This window comes from Haliotis rubra, unplaced genomic scaffold (assembly GCF_003918875.1).
Source record: "Haliotis rubra isolate DU_JTF1 unplaced genomic scaffold, ASM391887v1 Scf55, whole genome shotgun sequence".
Classification (NCBI taxonomy): domain Eukaryota; kingdom Metazoa; phylum Mollusca; class Gastropoda; order Lepetellida; family Haliotidae; genus Haliotis; species Haliotis rubra.
This window is the reverse complement of record NW_025767246.1, coordinates 1,396,092-1,416,254: the sequence shown is the minus strand read 5'-3', so window position 1 is coordinate 1,416,254 and position 20,163 is coordinate 1,396,092. Positions and strand designations below refer to the sequence as shown.

The 20,163-nt window shown below is 40.1% G+C and overlaps 1 protein-coding gene across 1 annotated transcript in view; it reads left to right on the top strand.

Moving 5' to 3' along the window:
* LOC124253699 (potassium voltage-gated channel subfamily B member 1-like) overlaps nt 1-20,163 on the top strand; it is a 278,894-nt gene that overhangs the window by 154,632 nt on the left and 104,099 nt on the right.

Below are 20,163 nucleotides of genomic sequence, written 5' to 3'. Positions count from 1 at the left end.
CTGGGATTCCATAGATATATACTCATACAAATGCACACATACACACACCCACTGTGCACATATTTAAAGCTTTTACACATGACATTAGACAAAGCTCATCGACTGCCAGGACATTTCAATCAGATCGTAACACTATGTCGTAAATCATGAACGACACAAAGCCGCACGTTATTTAAATAAATTTACGTAACAGAAACTCACGCAATGTTTTTGTAAATCAAACACCATTATGGTCGCCAAATACAACACCCACTATGGCCGCTATACTGACACGAACCAGGGCACAGCTTGCAACCAGGGTCCCACTAGCGTTCAGCAAAGCGTGACAATATTCTTGGCGTAATTACAGACGAGATTTGAGGTAATCAGCTGAAACCGAACAACCGTTAGCGGCCCCAAGGGACGTTCCACCACAAACACCGACAAAGTCATTGTGTGGGGCTTGTTGTGCTGTATCAGGTGACTAGACGGGCTTACACATGTCTATTCCGGTTTAGACAAACAAACAGTCGGTTGCATCTATTCACCACGACAGACATTAATGCGCCTGGGAATAAAGAGCTGCAACGGCATCCACTCTGACGTTGACGCTGGTCACGTTGTTCACAGCGTTGGCTTTTTGAACAAAGAGTGGTTAGTGTTCAACCTGTCTCATGTAATATACATGTCTAACGGGACATAATGGCCCAAGGGGAGCAAATGGCAAAGTGCCAAGTGTTGGAACTACGAAGTCACAATAACATACGTCCAAAACAGAACATGACATTCGACTCTTTCGTTCAACGAGACCTTATTAGGAAAACAGCATTATGTTCGGAACATTGTACCTGGTTTACAAGCTAGGTAGAGCTGGCGAACCTGGACGCCTACAGCAGGTATGTACTTAGCTCAACACGAGTACACGAAGGTCGTGTGGTCGTTAAAGCTATCTCACAGTCTATAACATTAATATTTCTGTCATAATCATTTCAACTACTGGAAACGTAATTTACAGCATTAGAAACATAACACCGTGTTAAGGATGTGTGAAGAGTAAATCTTAAGAGGAAACTCGTATATTATTTATTGCAGGTGTGATTCCAATGGGATCTAGTCAGACAAAGGAGCTCAGTGCGAATATGAAATAACTGTAGATTGGTTATCTCCCTTGTGTGTTGAACATGGCTGCTTTTCGATCAGTGTCTTGGTTTGGCGCAGGGCCCAAACAATCATTTAGGCAAATCGCCCCCACCATACGCCTGTCGTGCTCGTTTGTCTCAGGCAGGGGTCGTGCGTTGTTACTTTTGTTACTTTTGTCAAGGTCTGCCATACACACTTAGGGGTCTTCAGCCTTTTAGCCACCCTCTCCTTCTCCCCGCCCATAGCCCATCATCCCCACCCCAACACCCCACCCCACACACTCAAGCACCACACACTCCTCCGACCCAAACGTGCCACACACGTTAAGAGTCACCGTTACAAAGTACGTGTGTGTGTGTGTGTGTGTGTGTGGGGGGGGGGAACCATTAAGCTTAGGGGAGTCATTGTTCACGAGGAAAACTGAGTTTGTTCATATGCCCACTCTTTGGCTAATATATACATACATGCAGAATATCCGCCGCAAAACCGAATCTAGAATCTATATATTATATGCATGTGTGAATAGAGAATATACTTTCAACACAATCAATCTTTTTTTTAATCTTCCGTGAGGATTCATTCTCTCTCTCTCTCTCTCACTCTCTCTCTCTCTCTCTCTCTCTCTCTCTCTCTCTCTCTCTCTCTCTCTCTCTCTCTCTCTCTCTCTCTCTCTCTCTCTCTCTCTCTCTCTCTCTCTCTCTCTCTCTCTCTCTCTCCCTCCCCAGGTGTCTCCCTGTTACTGACAAACACCCCCAACCCCCTCTCTCGTCTATCTTATGGCCGTCAGTCTGACACACTAGTTACAAGCATATACCTATTTTTGTTGCACACATCAGTACGCATGTAAACTATTTTGGCAGTGTGTTGAGACAGGTCACCATGCCCGTGATGTAAACAACCGTCTTAAAAACGCCATGTTCTTTTCAAGTTAAGCTACTCACAGTCAACAAGACCGTTGCGGGAGGTGGGTTCTTCAACACTGGTGCTCATCTTACCCTTTCCACAGTCTCTAGTCTATCTCCTAGAGCCAAGAGACTCAATTAATAAGCGCCCAAGTCTGGGTTGCCTCAGTTCTATAATTTATCATTGTTCCTTATCCATCCATCCATCCATCCATTCATTCATTCATTCCACCCATTCATCTATTCATCCATCCACCTAAACCCATCCATCCATCCATCTATTCATCATCCATCCATTCTTCAATTCATCCATCCATCCATCCATTCATCCATCCTTCATCCATTCATTCTGTTCATTCATTCATTCATACATTCATCCATCAACCATCCATCCGTCAATTCATTCAATACCCATCCAGCCATCCAGTTCATTCATTCATTCATTTACCATCATAAATTTGGTTATATATACTTTCGTGGACTGTGTCAATTACGACACTCCTCTTGACAAGGCTGAGACATATCTCTGGGATATGTGCGTGTCTTAATTGAATTGAAATTATGTAATTTTATTTCCTTTGACGACGTAATATTTACACGGATGTACTGACATTTAGTTTGAAGTGTGCACTTGTCTAGCCGTCACAAACCAAAACAACATCCGATTTCTCCATGACAAAAACACTATCACCTTGTTTGTGTTGTCAGTTCGGCCGACCTTGACCTTCATAGCATCGTTATGAGATTTTCGTGAGATGAAGCAATTACCATCTTGTCATGATGTCTGTTTGATTAATTAACGTACTAAATAAGATCATTTACTACATTTCAAACGTTAATGAAGTCGTGACAGACTGGGTGTTGCCCCTGAAAATCATCGATGTACTGCGGAAATCCCGATGAGAATAGTGAAAGTATAACATGTATATCATTAAAAAATGTCCAGGAATGTCAAGGTCAGAACGTTAAGTAACTCGTTTACTTACTTATTGAAACCTTCATTGATGAATTGTTATCCTCACTAGTAATCGTGACAACGAAATTACTGGGAAAAGAAATTCTACACCCACGTTCGATAGTGGCTCAATATGAACCGCTAGTTATTACCATTATAACATATATACCCACGGACAGTGTTTCGATGGCTGTTTTCAGCCGAGTGGCAATTTTATAATGTTTGCAACGTCATGGCGAAATCCAATTTTCAAGTGTATACTTTTTCTTGCCGGACAATCGGTATTATTTATACAGCTTTAAAAAATAGAATGTTTCTCGTGCACACCTTTCTGAAAAAAACCCGATGATGACAGTAGGACCTCATGTGTTTTTATTATTGAAAACACCATTCTTTAAATGTTTCCCTAGCAGGATCGGGTGGTCAGGCTCACTGACTAGGTTGACGCATGTCATCGTATCCCAATTGCCTAGATCGATGCTCATGATGTTGATCACTGGATTGTTTGGTCCAGACTCGAGTATTTACAGACCGCCGCCATATAGCTGGAATATTGCAGACTGCGGCGTTCAACAACAAACAAACAAGATACTATTCAAACTTGGTCTTTAAAGTAAAGTCAGTTGTCAGTCATGTGTCAGAGGACGCGTGGAATATTATCATAATCTAATTTATTATTGGCAATATACATGACTCGCCAAATCCCGAGAAACGTTTGTCTGTCTTAGCGTAGATTCATATCTCTCACAGTCCCTGAAATATATTGTTTTCCACTCCATCCAGTCCTTCTATCAGAAGGACAATATAAGAAGTGTGCCCTTATTTTTCGGATATAGTGACATATGTGTAGGCCAGTGGCTAAAGGGTTCACTCGTACCATTAAGGCCCGGTGTCTCACGCAGTAATATTGCTGAAGTTGCTAAAAACAGAATAAACTGTAACAATTCACTCACTAACTATCGCATAAGAAGCAAACGGGTTTTAAAAACCGACGTCCCCAGAACGGTATACAGTATTGAAAACAGAATTCCATTTTTTTCATTTCCTAAGTCAAACATTAGCTGACAGTATGCACGTTCGGAAATTTGACTTTGACTCGCTTGAGGACAAATCACCAGTTTCTGGGAAAGGTCTCCAGGGTATACTGGGCCGATTAAATTCCGTCAGTTCTACGTAAACTTCAATGAATATTGATGAACGATCATTGCTGGTCTCCAGGACCTGAGTTGTCCCATTTTTGTGCTTGTATTTGCTTTCAAACTGGGGCATGGAGCGCTGGTGAATAGCCTCGTCTCCAAACGGTAAACGTTCAGTTATCGCAGCCATCATGCCTCATTAGCTTCGTTATAAGAAATAACAGAATATGAGCGGATGTCTCGTAAACCGTACTTACATTGATAAAATTATAGACATAACACTTTAACGGCAGAGAATAATCAGCCTCGGTTATCCGACGAATTGGATTCCATTGAATGTAAATGGCAAAAAGCCCTTAAAATCATTTGAATGGATAACCGAAAATCACTCGATTACATATACTTCGGTTATTACGAATTCAGTGAAACCGCTAATTTTAGTTCGTTTTAACCGTAGTTCGTGATACGCATTTTGAGCAAACTATAGAGTGGGTCTAAAAAGTGAGTGGGACAAAAGCCAATTCATTATATTCGTCAGTTCGTTATATCCGTCAGTTCGTTATATCGTCAGTTCGTTATATCCGCCAGTTCGTTATATCCGTCAGTTCGTTACATCCGTCAGTTCGTTATATCCGTCAGTTCGCTATAAGCGTGTTCGTTATTAATGTAGTTTAGTGTGATTTGGTTTGTCGCATCTTTTTTGCTAATAGTCTTTGCTGCCATTGTTACAAAAATTGCATTAAATTTTGATAACTGCACGATTCAGCATATTAAAAAGTTCATTTATTAAGGTCAGTTATAAATTTAATTTTAAAGTATATTTAATTTACCTTTGTGTTCTCTTACAACATGAATTATAGTTGCATCCAGTCGTGGAATGTTCCTTACGTATTTTGTTCTGATAATCTTTATCGATTCTTCAGAGCGTATATTGTACAGCCGGATTAACGGGGTTTACTGTTATAGCGTTACTGCCAGGTCAGTTTTTTGAGTACTGTACTGATGGATGGATGCTAGTTGAGTACATGTGTATCACGTACTTTTTAGAGTTCATGGCCATATATATAAATATATATTCAATTACCTCTCTAGTATCGTGTTTCCTCATTGTTCTCGGTGCCTTTGTCTTGGATTCCATTCCTGCGACAGGTCTAATAATTACAGCTAAAATATTCCAGGTAAAATATTCAGTATACCGAACTAATATGTCGTTTAAAATCATGTCATTTTAGACGTGATATTAATCCTGGTCATATTACATATCTTGGTTCTTCAGACTGTTTTTCGCCCTATGAAGATACCGGGTTGGAACTGTCTCCAGCGAGCCATGCTTGTCGAATGGGAGACTAACAGGTGGCCAGGCCCGCTGACTTGGTTGAAACAGTCATCTTCTGCGTAGATCGATGCCCGTTATGGCAATGGCCGGATTGTCATTGCCAGACTTGATTATAAACAAACCGGCGTCATATAGGTAGAAGATTGCTGAGGGTGGGGTTAGATAGCAAACAACCCAAAAGCAAACATTGTTCTTTCATTAGCTACACGTAATATACACTGTAGGTCGAGCCGAAGGTGTTCTCAAGTCCGCCGTTTTCTACCCTATGGATTATGTCTCCATTCAGTTACGGGGGCGGTGGGGTAGCCTAGTGGTTAAAGCGTTTGCTCGTCACGCCAAAGACCTGGGTTTGATTCCCCACATGAGTACAATGTGTGAAGCCCATTTCTGGTGTCTCCCGCCGTGATATTGCTGGAATAGTACCTAAAGCGGCGCAAAACTAAACTCACTCGCCTCTTCAGTTACGATAATTACCACTGACCTATTCTAATAGAAAAGAGTGGTTTGTTGTGTGAAATCGATGACGGCGACCTTGAACTTGAGCGGAATGTTTCACAATATTTTTGTGACAATCGCTACACCATAATATTGATGTTTACCAAAAAACTGGTTCTCGGGGCTCGTAAACAAAGTGACCAATTACGTAATGCTGGTCTGGGTATTGGTTATCTGTTGTTCATTATTCTACGTCATCTACCATGGTGTGATTGGTCACGCCACGTTTAATCGTCATTAAGGCTCGGTCAAATTTTGGTCACCAGAGCTTCCACGTATATGTCTGACCCACTGCACGTGCATATGACGTCATATTAACATTGTAAGAGGCGTATCGCACCAACTGGATGACGTCACGTTCCCAGAGTATAAGAATGGACTACGTGAGCTCTGTTGGCATTTGTGTTGGAGGTTTTCAATGAAGACGGTCGCTGTTACTTCTGTGATCAAGAGGTGGGACGGGAATAGCTTCTCCCCCGGGGCAACTGATTGGTGGAGAGAAACGTACCCGGAGGAACGTCGTTGGTGTCACCAAGGGCTTGGGAAACTTCGCATGGTACCAAAAATGAGGAATTTGACGTCACAGCCTTAGGCGACAGAACTTGCGGATGACCCACATCATTATTTGTTTCTATAACGAGTACTGAGGAATTCGTTGTTGATGTCGGAGTCGGTGGATGAGTGGAAACTAGATGTGAATGCTGTTGTTGCTGATGCGGTGGTCAAGGATACCCTGTAGATGACGTGAGCGGGTTATGCAGATGTTTCCACTGTTACGGTAATTATAAAAGCAATTGTCAGTTGTTGACCTTTAACATAAATCCCTGTTGAATGTCTTCTATTCAAACGTGGCTGAACGCCCTCGCGACTCACCAGCCTTCTCTCCGTCAGACTCCTCAAACCGTTGGAGACTCTCCGCTTCAATCTGTTGAACTATCCCTTTAAGCCTGTGAAAACGCTTTCTTTGAATACAGACTTGAACAGTCTCATCCTTTAAGCCAATTCACCACCTTCAAAGTAAACCCAGTCAGCCACGGGTCTTTAACCTTGTTAACACACATCTTTAATCCAAATAAACAACATCATTTCAGCCAGTTACACTTCAAACCAAGTCATCTGCCCTAGTTGTTGATTTGTTATTGTTTTCCCCGTGCGTTATCGGGTGTACCCAGAATTCTTGACTGGTTCGCGACCTCTGCTGCGTCCCCACGTAAGCTCAAATGATAGAGTTAGGGCGTTTGGTACCTTACATCGATCATCAAAGAGTAAACACAGTTTCGTCTTGGAATTCATTGTGAAATGTTGTGATCCTTTAATGTTTCAGTATTTTCACAAACTGGTTGTAACAGATGTCTATCTAGTTTATTATTCTAACAATTTCAAACATTTGAAGTTTATTTTCGTTTTCCAGAGACGAAATGTATTAGGATTGAAAGAAAACGGAAGTCATTGTATGTAAATAAATGTAATATTTTTATTATAATTCTATCATAATTGCTCTGTTATTATGTTTTTATGCACTTTGGAACTCCATAAACATTTTAGCAGATCTGTTTTTTTCGCGAAGTGAATGCAGTATCTAGGCATTTTATAAATTGCTCTCTGAACATATTAAACATACAACGAATTTGCTTGTGAAAACAAGTATTTACTATTGTCTGTTTCGCATCTATGAAATTCCCAACGATAACGTTATGGAATCGGAATGATTCTGTTCAATGCTGGAACAAATAAATAAAAACAAAAGGCATATGATGCAAATTACAACATGACAAAAGTCAGAAGTTACCTTGTTCGAGGAATGTATCCAACAATATTCGTATACAGGAGCACTATCCCAACCATCTGCAGCTGACAAAGAAACGTGTTCCATGTTATGTGTCTTTTAACAATCTAAAATTGTAAAATGTATATAACTCAACTCGTCACGAGACCTTGTTCAGTTTTTTTTAACTCGGTTAAAGTTTCATTGGTTAGCCGAGATAGCACACGTGACATCTAGCTTCATGATGTCCACGGTTCTTTAAAAAATATCTTCTTATAACAACGATTTTTCAATCAAAGTATTATCGGTTATAAACATGCATACCCAAACACTAACTTTTGACAAATCCACTGTGTAAGATAACCGTGATTAATCGATTGATCCTTTGATTGATGCTTTTTAACTCATCTGATTGTTCCTCTCTTGTTGCGCTTCCACGTGCATATTGCGTAACATGTAATACATTTCCATATCAGACCTGAATTAATAAACACCCAGTAATTACCCCAGATACAGGAAATACCATATGGGATCTTTGTCAGGTAATCTGAGTGGTGTTTCCTCTAATTATGACGTTATAAATTCATTAACTGACCATCAAGTGAATGATGACAAATAAACATCTGTACGCCATGACAACAAAGGAGTAGTAGTCGTAGTATTCGATGCAATTTAGTTGCCTAAACATATGAAAGGTCGTTGTTGTTTGGGGACATGAACGGATGTTTATTGTTGCATAAACAGTATGTACATACATTTGGTATGTACTAAAGTTGTGAGGTTTATATAGTATTTACCTAAATGTAAAGTTTAGTTTTAAGTATTGTGTGTTTTAGGTCTACTGACATGACATAATTACATGACATGATTACATGACATGATTAAACATTAATGTAAAAAACACAGAAATGGGATCCAGATCTATCTTGGTCATTATACTGTCCATGTGTCAGAAATCTGAAAATGTTTCCAATGCTGGGATACGTTATCAAAATAAGTCTAGAACAACCAGGAATATTTCCAAATAACTGCATTTGATGGATATTCACCGTACTAGTGAGTGAGCCGCTTTTAGCAATATTCCAGCAATATCACGGCTGGGGACAACAGAAATGGGCTTCACATATTGTACCCATGTGGGGAATCGAAACCGGGTCGAGCGAGCGCTTTAACCACGAGGCTACCCCACCGCCCGGGTCTTTTTGTATGTTTGTTTAGGTTGAAGAAATTGATTAACACCCATGCCGATAATATCAGTTACTTTACAGTTACAGATAGCAGCCCAGTCTCATGTCGCGCTCAGTTGCGTCCGTCGACAAATCGTCTCATATAGGTGATGAGACCTAGGTAGCAGTGTTAAACTGACTGCTTAAAACCATAGAGCAGTGCCCCTTTAAACCCTATCAACCAAGTCTCACTTAAATTAGCTGATTTCTTCCACTTTAAACTGATTTAAAACGATTAACTTTAAGCTGCCTTAATCCACTTCTTTAAACCATTTAAACCCAATTCCAGACCTGATACTTAAATCGGATGACAACATCCTCTATAAACCACTTGACCACGTGCATTTTAAACCGTTTGACCAGTCTCAGATGAACAGTCTTTAACTGTTGAACACCCCCCTTTTAAACACGATTCTCCAACTCCCTTTTAAACAGACCACTCTATGTAAATCAGATCAACACCCCTCTTTAATTCGGTTGACAATTTCCCTTTAAAAACCATTCGCTCGCTGATTGAATCTGGTTGACCACATTGAACTATAAACCGACTTGACACCCGCCCACCCCTTTAAACACGATCAACCACTCTCTTCACGATTCACGATTCACGACATCATCGTTGACCACCATCTCCTTAACTTTCCACCCTCCAGACTCTAGAGCAAGTCCAAGAAGTGGAACTAACAGATCATATAGTCAAATATAGTCTCTGTCCCCGCGCTATTGCCAACTCAAGATTCCTGCACATTTAGATTAAAGAAATACCTTTAAGTACCTTATTATACCGACAAAAGTTATTTGAAGTAGAAATGTCGTCAACTTATGACCATCCTTTTTGTGCATCATCCACCAAGATGCAGCTGCACAGTTCCAAATCAATACCCTCTTGCCTGCGCTTCCTCAGATCGAAGATAAATTAAATGAAGTATTTTCTGTATTTCGTTAAGCCGACAGCCTTTTACGGCATGGTAACTTTTAATCTAAATGTTTTTATTTCAACATCCAACGCTCAACACAACCATTCGGTTCCACAACTGGTGGATGTGATTGAAAGACAGTTGATTAAGATTCGAAATGAGCCGATAGTGCGAGTGCGGTTCACTTGCTAGTATCATTTAACGTTACTTCGCGATTCTGATAAGGAAGAAATAAAGTATTTGTTCAACTCATAATGAAATAAATCACCAGCGACTCGTAAATTGAAATGAAATATTTCAATCCCGTCGCGTATGGATAATTTGATTAAAGGTGTTATCAAAAGATGATTTTGAAGGGTGCCAGAGCTTGAATATTGATTATTTTCACATAACGTCAATGGAAAAGATATTTTTTATCTGTTATTTGATTCCGGAGAGCAGCAAGTGTTACGTGGCAACATGATAGGCCCAGCTCCGTTGTTCACCGACAATAATAATAGTAATAATAATGATAATAACGAGTCGGCTGGTCTTAAGAGTGAAGCTGAGGGCTTTCTTTTTGCTGCTCAGGACCAGTCACTTCCCACATGCTATCGCCAAAATGTGATTCTTGAAGAAAGCATTAATATGAAATGTCGACTTTGAATGGATTTGCTGAGACTGTCCAACACCTTGTCAGTGGATGCCCTTCCTTGGCACAAACATCATTTCTTAAACGACATGATGGCATGGCTCGTTGCTTCTGTCTGTGACTTTGACTCTGAGGTCCATCCATGGTTCGACCCTGAACATGTCCAGGGCGCCATAGAAAATAACAATTTTTAACTTCTTTGGAATAGGCCCATATACAGACAGACAGAGATTTTATTCAGTAATATTGGCCAACTGGTCCATGTTACAATTGTTGTTACAGCACTTTTGTTGTCACGTCGTGAGAAAATAGAAAAGCTATATTTAAACACTGTTTCAAACATTTTTGGAGAATACACATTTCAGAAATGTTGCTATTGCGTTAATGGTATGTCTATTTTGTGAATTAAACAAATTTATCATTTGGGATTTACATACATATTTGCCATCGAGAAATCTTAAATACTTTATTCTCAAATCATTAAATTCTGGACATTGTAGTAAAATATGAAATTCATCCTGGACTTGTCCGCTGTTACAATGGTTACATAAAGTGTGCTGTCTCTCAGCATCCTTGTTTCGTCTGGTTGCGGGGCGGTGGGGTAGCCTATTGGTTAAAGCGTTGGCTCGTCACGCCGAAGACCCAGGTTCGAATCCCCACATGGGTACACTGTGTGAAGCCCATTTTTGGTGTCCCCCGCCGTGATGTTGCTTGAATATTGCTAAAAGTGGCGTAAAACCAAACTCAGTCAGTCAGTCTGGTTGCATTTACATTCAAATTATGTTGATAAATTTACAAAATACCTTCAGTAACGTCTTATCATGTAGCAGGTATGTAATATACGCTTCAGGGCAAAATCCTAATTTTACAAGACTATAGTTTCTAAAAAAATGTGAAGCTTGTACATTGCCTTGCCAAGTTTGGACATAAATATCAACTAATCTTTGCTTGAACACATACAAGAACAATTTTTTCATCTCCAAAATTGGGGTATAACCATACGTGTGAATACCCACAGGCAAACAGTAAGAGACGGATATCTGAAACCCAGTTCCTTTTACCTATGTCATCCAGTTCTTTCAACATGTTATAAAATTGATGTGGATATCTGTTTACATCCATTCTAACCAATTTAATCCAATATTTAACAGCTCTGTGTCTACTTAAAATAAACATATTGGTACGACCAATTTAGCCAATATTGCCTTATTCGATGCGAATTTCCCAACACACAGGAAACGTTTGAAATAGGATGTTTGCACCTTTTCAATACAGTCATGATATTTAAGGCCCCATATTTCCGATGCATACAAAAAAATAAGTGCAATTTTACCATCGAAGATATTACATGCTGTCGAAAAAGACAAGAACTTGTTGTTATGAAATAGTCTGTATACAAGGAAAACAGCTTTAGAAGCCTGCAATGCAAGAGTACGACATGCTGTTGACCAAATCAGCCTGGATGAGAACATGATGCCTAAATATTTATAATACGATACAACTTTTAATTTTACACTACCAAATGTCCATTGTTCATTTTTGGCAACTATTCCCCCGTTTCTGAATACGACTACATTTGTCTTATCCAAATTTAATTGAAGTCCCCATTTTAAACAAAATGAATGCAGGACATTTACTTGCCTTTGCAAATTTACAACAGTATAGGAGAATAGAACAACATCATCGGCAAACAGAAGCAGCATAATATCAATTATATCCTGAGATACAAATATACCTTGGGAACATTTTTCATACAGTTCATGTACAAATTCATTTATAAAGAGGATGAAAAGAATGGGGATGAGGATACAGCCTTGAGGAACACCACTTGAGGTAGAAAATGATTGTGTTTAGCAAGTTCCAATCTTGACAGAAGCTTTAACAGATGTATACATATTTTCCAAAATCTGGATACAACCTAAGAGAGATTCCAGCTAACAAACCCGATCTTGTCCTTTTTGATAAAGCCAGTGGAGGTATGTATAATGAATTTTCTATCCCTTTTGACAGTGATGTGATTAGCAAGATTCAGAGAAAACATGGCAAATGCGGACCTCGCGTCTAGCTGAAATGTCTCGCTTGCATCCCAAGTACACTGTCGTCAGACTCCCCATTGTTCTCGGTGCCCTTCGTTTGGTACCTCCTGATCTCTTGACGCAGATCAGGAGAGTGCCTGGGTTCTCCACCGGGAGCACAGCCCTTCTGTGACTCTGGGTAATGCAGAAGGCTGCAGTGTTAGGAAGCCTACATATTCCTCTGAAAGTTCTTGGTGGGTTCGACTGGGCAGCGCTTCCTAGAATAAGTCCCATTCGCTGTCTGGGCTGCGTGTAGAGGGGGCAAGGGCCCTGAGCTGATGATGAGCCTTAGCAGCCTGACTGTGCCAGGATCACCCGAACACTCTCTGCTGCATTTTCATCTTAATCTGTAGAACATTATAATAACGACTGTTAGAGAAATAACTGAAACTGTTTTGACACCTTGTCAGTGGATGTTCTTCCTTGGCACAAACAGCATATCTCAAACGACACGTTGGCATAGCTCGTCGTTTCTAAGCTGGTGCTCTAAAGAAAGTATGCAGTGTGTTTGACCAAACTTGAAAAGAAAAGCATATATGAATGAACATCTGTTTAATTTCAACAGAGTATTCAATTGTACCACAAATGTACATAATTTAATTTCGTACAAAGTCGACAGGATGGGTCTGTACGTGAGTGACATGGCACATTATGGTTTTATCATTTTATGCGGTGAATAGTTTATTTTGCGCACTAGTTTGTGTACCATCTTCGCCATGGCTGTGTTTCTTTACACTTGACGAGGACCGTCCATGGTACGACCCAGACTATGTAAAAGGAGTCATGGAAAATGACAATTATATTATTCCATCGAATTGACCCGTATTCAGCCTCAAACGTATTCAGGCCAACAGACCCGACCTTGTCCTTTTCAATAAATCCAATGAAATCATTTATATTTTTTATCTATTTTGACCCAAATGTGACAGACAAGTTTCAGGACATATATGGCAAATATGTGGACATCGCTTACGAAATGTCATCCTTGAATCCCAAGTACCAAGTTTACCGATTCCCCATTGTGCTTGGTGCCTGGGTTTAGTTCCCCTTTGTCTGTTGACGCATGCGGGTGCACTATTCTTCCTGTTGCCATTTTAATGCACGTCCCTCCTTATAGAGCACGAACCATGCATTAAACAAATGTGAAGGCCTTTACATCCCAAGTGTTCTTCAAGTTTATGGTATATTGATACAGATATGCATACGTCTTGTCTAGTTATACTACTGTCGGAGTTCTTGGTTAAATCGGTTTCTGGAATTACGGTTGCCATTTATTTCAATAAACTCTGCTCAGAAAGCCTCTAAACGTAAAAGGTGTGTCACTTTCCCTTTCATTCCGTTTTTCCGTCGGTGTTTAATACTTCTTCTTCTACATCAATTGTATTAAAAAGCACCTTCTGAATCCATTCCAACTCCTGCGTAGCATTTAAGAAAGAGATATTTTGCTTATAAATATATAGACGTGAATATAGTTAATATTTTCTAAAAAAGAGACCTGATATATTTTGCATGTTCAGTTTTGCGATCATTTCTCTGCTGGTAGAAACATTTCGTCGGAACAATGAGGGTACTTCATCCGATGCCGTTCAAGGGGCCATTTAGTGCCACGACCATTGTACGTGTATGTGAAAGTATGGGAGTTACGACTATCGTACGACAATGTTGGTTAAGGAGAAGGAGTAGGAGGTTGTACAAATTCCATACGTACTTCCATGTTAGATATGTATGGTTCGGTATTAGTGCCACAATCTAAACAACATTCATCATCTACGTATAAGATACTTCCCTGCTTACATCTACGTAGAAGTAAAGTATCACCTACGTAGAAGATACTTTCTTCTTCGTATGATACCTATATTTAAGTACATGATATAATCTTCTTAGAGTCAGTGAGTATGATTTTACGCCGCTTTTAGCAATATTCCAGCGATATCACGGCGGGGTACACTAGAAATGGGCTTCACACTTTGTGCCCATGTAGGGAATCGAACCCGGGTCTTCGGCGTGACGAGCGAACGCTTTAACCACTAGGCCACCCCACCGCCCCTAATCTTCTCAGAAGAAGATATCATCTGCTATCGAATTATCTACTTTGGTAATCATAATTTGTCGAGTAATCGACATTACTTCCGGATTTGTTTTACGTAACATGTTTTACGTAACTCTTAATTAACAAGGGGCGATTGTATTTTTGAAAAAAAATTCCATGTCTTTATTAAAATCGACTATGGCATAAATATGTTTCCATAGGTATGTAAGTTACAGTTACGGTATTTATAACGGTAGTCTTTGCCTAAGGCTATGGTAAAGTTTTGGATTCACGACAGTCGTGGTACTTCAGCATGATGAAGACGCGCTTCTTCTTGGAGATATGCTCTGCCTGGAACCGTGTCCCAGATAAAGTAATGGTATTTTTGTATATTCCATTTGAAACCGAAGCCTCGAGCCTTCTAATCAATATCTTCCATAGCGTCTTGGACCGTGATGTTAGACAGAATATGTACATATCTCCCGAGTACTGCGCGTGGAGAGAGGACATATGAATACAGTTCCTCTAACCCTACTGTAATTAGATCCAGAATGGAATCCCGTTTTACTTCGAGATTCATTTTAGAGTACCATTTGTGATTTGTCTGGATCAGACCGACCTTGTGCTCTGCATCAACGCTCAGCCTGCGCTGCTGTCAGTTGGTTTAGTAGCATCTCGCCTGTGCCGGGATTTGGAGTGTCAAACGGGCCTCCATTGATAAGCCTGTCTCTTTGTAAGAGGTCACATGGGCGATCGAGAAATCTCAGTGTGGCTGTCTTGCGTTTCCAAGAACAGTTATGTCGATACTATGTTGTGTTTCCTTGTGTTTCCGGCAATCGTTATGTTGATACAATGTTGTGTTTCCGAGTCAAATTTGTGTCGATATTGTGTTGTTTCCTAATGTTATCGAGAAGGGTTGCGTCGATATTATGGTGTGTTTCCGATAAGTGTTTTTTCTCGATACTTTGTGTTTCTTTGTGTACCCAAGAAGGGAGATATCGATACTATGTTTTGTTAACTTGTGTTTCCGAAAAGGGTTATGTTGATACAGTGTTGTGTTTCCGAGTAGGGTTATCTCGATACAATGTTGTGTTTCCGAAAAGGGTTATCTCGATACAATGTTGTGTTTCCGAGTAGGGTTATCTCGATACAATGTTGTGTTTTCGAAAAGGGTTATCTCGATACAATGTTGTGTTTCCGAGTAGGGTTATCTCGATACAATGTTGTGTTTCCGAGTAGGGTTATCTCGATACAATGTTGTGTTTTCGAGTAGGGTTATCTCGATACAGTGTTGTGTTTCCGAAAAGGGTTATCTCGATACAGTGTTGTGTTTCCGAGAAGGGTTATATTGATACAATGTTGTGTTTCCGAAAAGGGTTATCTCGATACAGTGTTGTGTTTCCGAGTAGGGTTATCTCGATACAATGTTGTGTTTCCGAGTAGGGTTATCTCGATACAATGTTGTGTTTCCGAGTAGGGTTATCTCGATACAATGTTGTGTTTCCGAAAAGGGTTATCTCGATACAGTGTTGTGTTTCCGAGAAGGGTTATATTGATACAATGTTGTGTTTCCGAAAAGGGTTATCTCGATACAGTGTTGTGTTTCCGAGTAGGGTTATCTCGATACAATGTTGTGTTTCCGAGTAGGGTTATCTCGATACAATGTTGTGTTTCCGAGTAGGGTTATCTCGATACAATGTTGTGTTTCCGAGTAGGGTTATCTCGATACAATGTTGTGTTTCCGAGTAGGGTTATCTCGATACAATGTTTCGTTTCCTCGCGTTTCCGTTAGGTGTATGAAAATACTGTCTTATGTTTAAGGGTATGATATTTCGGAATAAAGCTCTGAACATTTTCCGTTATACTGTCTCTACACGGCGATTTCCGTTGCCATACCTGACTTAATCATCCGTGCATTGGTCACCTTGTACTGGACATCTGCAAATTAGTAAAAAATATGATTGCGGTCAACATATGCAGAGTGACCGGAGAGACTAGCTGACCCAAATGCAGTAGTCAGAGAGCGGACAATATGCTGAATAAAGATGATATATCAGTGTCCGAATAGTGGCTGTGGTTTGTTGTACATGAAGTGAGACATGTCCTAGACAGCCCACATTGAAACCAAACCCGTGCAATTTTAGGAACACGGGCCCAAACCTCATATCTGAACCCCATCCCTTGTGGAGGAACTACTTGTAGAATTACTTCCTGTTTGTAAGGAGAGGAAGGGATCGCCCGGCCCGGCCAATGTAAATTAAAAATCGATTCCTGGCAATGGCGAAGCAAGAGGGGGTCTCTCCAATGCTGTGGAAAGTCGATATTCAGACATTAGTGTACACACATTTTAGTCTTCTCTCTCCTCTTTATCCGAGCCGTGTGTATTCTGATGCTTGCTGTGTGACGCCGAGGCAAGGCGTGGTACTGTCTTCAATAACAGGACGGCCATCAAGCGCCTTTGATTCAAAGAAGCAGGGGAACTAAGTGTCGGTATAGGACCCTGAATTAGAGGGTCAAATTTTAAACCGTTCCTGCTCAGACTGATCGATTTCGGCTGAAACACCAGTGCTGAGAACGTCGTGGGAGCTGTCGTCGTGTTGAGAGTCCCCTGATGTGGCAACGCCCATCAGTGTGCTGTAATTAAAACCAACGTTGAAAAACTGCTCAGGAACATCAGTGAACTAAACGGTCATACTGGAAGCCGTCTGAAGACCTGTGTTTGTCCAGGAACTGTGGATTTATCTCCCTGGCTTGTGACTAAAGGCCAGCGTGGTCAAGACTGACCAGTGACCAGAATCAATATCCCGCGACTTCAAGCATCATGTGAACACGGCTAATTTGACGCAATTAATATCTGCGCTTGTTTTATCGTGTAACAGATGAGAAGGCACCAGTCAGCCGTCTACGCATGCTCACCAACGACTAGCCACACTGTCCTTGACGGCAGTGTCTTTGACTTCCTTCCTTTCTCTGGAGATTGGATGCCTACAACGTCGTCGACGACTTCCTCTACGGCCATGTGATTCTGCATGACGCAAGACCTCAAGGACGCCGTAACCCCCTATCGGCAGTGGTAAGAACGGACGCACGACTGACTACATAGACATTTGACGGTGACGGAAATTCGACCCAACTCGACAGTTCTATCATCATATTGTATATCGATGTAAAACGTAAGGTTATTGTTAAAGCTCAGCCTTAATTACCAGTTCAACCACGTCACGATTGTCATGATTTGCTAGATATATTTGCATGTCTTCATTGGATAAGATTGTCTTCATTGGATAAGATTACGAAGTCGGTACGCACAATCTTACTCAACATCTTATCCCATGCAACAAATGATTCAACATCTTTTGATGAAGACATATGTATTGTATCCATTCAAATTTTTGTTCTATTTAATATGCCATTTTTAAAAGCATGTGAAGTATCAGTTCCGCGAACAATGGAGATCCCAGATACGTCACGTCATGTCACGTAATGACGTTCAAATGTCGTACAATATCCATAGGAAAAAACCCGTCTTATTCTCCAGCCTGAATGAGGTAATATTCCTTGTACAAACATAACTCAACGTTTTTTAGTACATTTCATCAAGCCTTTTATACTATGGAATATTGATCGCTCTTTGCGTGTATCGTCATCTTGAAGAGTTCAGTGGAATGCAAGCGTAACAGCACCACTGTTCGACGTCTCTTTATTTCTTCGTGAAATTGCTTTTTCTACGGTCAGTAATAAGACAGGGTTTATAAATTGCTTCTTTTATGGATCTTTATTGGCAAATCGTTTGATAGTTCCGAAAATTCCGGTATTTTGGCGTGTAAAGATGTTAGGCGTTATGTTACATAAATTGGTTGTTATTCGAGGAAGTTGAGTGTAATAGACATTGTTGTACTCGGTGTACCCTCGGTTGTAGTTTCCGGTTTGTTAGCGGATTTGTTTGTAAAGTCAAAATAAAACAAAAACAAAAAAACCCAGATATGTCTGCACTGCTAAATAAATTTTAATTGGAGAATTTTTTGTCTTTTTGTGTAGGTATCTATTTTCTTATTGTTCAAGCATATTCGTTACGCCGAAGGTCCGGGTTCGATCCAATGTGTAATGTCCATTTCTGTTGTCCTCCGCCATACCTCTGAAATATTTCTATGTAGCAGCGCAAAGCATTTTTTGTGTCGGAGAAATTATTTTGTGATATATTTATGTTGTTGATATGTTTCTGATACGTGGATCCAAAGCGGCCGGGAAAAATATACAATATTTAATAAATATGTTTGATTAATTTGAACTCACTTGCCATCAAGCATAGAACATTTCGAAAATTGACCTTGGCTTTGGATTTATTACAAGAGTAAGACTATGTTTTAGATTATTTTTAAAAATTCAAGAAATGTTTTCGTTTTAGCAGAACGAGGGGCACTAAGGGTGTGATTTTGTAAACACCCCATCGTGTGAAGACCATGTCTATTCACTACTGGAAATACAAAAAGTGTGCGTTGGCCCGTGCTTTTGTTCGTAATTATGGTGTCAGATACATACTGACTGTGTACCTGGGTCCATAACCACCCCACCACCCCCACCCACCATCCCCTGGGGATACATGGCTTATCATAAATCATACGTTTTGGTCCGATGGAACTATATCAGAATTTCCAGATGAGGATGTCGCGACTGAAAAGTCATGATCAGGCGCGTAGCAAGTCAGTTTTTTCGTGTAAGCCCGACATGTTACCAAGCTTCATATTTAGATAGTATTGATGGCTTGCCCAGCCTTTTCAGCAACAATCATGTGTAATCCCGGGCATTTTTTTTGTTCTGGTAGCTACGCCACTGATGATCAGCCCAAGAAGTCCAACCCAGTCATTCCACGTTTCGTCAAATACTAGTATTTGGTATATTTTCTTGAATATGTGTTGTTTTCCAAAATTTTCTAAAGTAGTTTGATTTGTTTTAAGCATTTCAAGTCAATGCCGAATTAATGAATTTTTGGCCAATCGTTTAAGTTTCAGTCAATATTTTGGGTTTAGTGAGATTTTCTTCAAATATGGTGTTTGAACTTAAAATAATAACGTGTCGTTAAGCTGGGGGATTTTCGTCAAATGAACTGGGCCAAATCATTTGGTTTTCATTTATGTATATTCTAGGTTTCGGGCAATGTATATATTATTGCAGTTCAGTGGACTATATTGTAGTGTTTTACTTTTTTCGTGTGGAGTCACATTGTTGAGCCATAAAATGAAACAAATATTAAATGGTTATTTGATGGTTATGTATTTTATGCTGGTATCAAAGTTACTTGGGTCATCAATTTGCTGTATCGCCGACCATCTTTTCAACCTTTTGCGTTTTGATACCTTTGTAATTGTTAAATTCAATTTTCAATTATATACTTTATTTCGCTCTGCAGTTAATATGGGATTTAGGCAAATAACACTAAAGTAAATGTGAAGGACTCCGTTGGAGGGCGTGGAGAGGTGTTGTGTGAGATTATGTCGATCATGGCAGTTGATGATTGATCTCTGGAGGAATGAGAGTAATAACACTGGTCACAGGATAGAGTTAATCGATGATCGATTA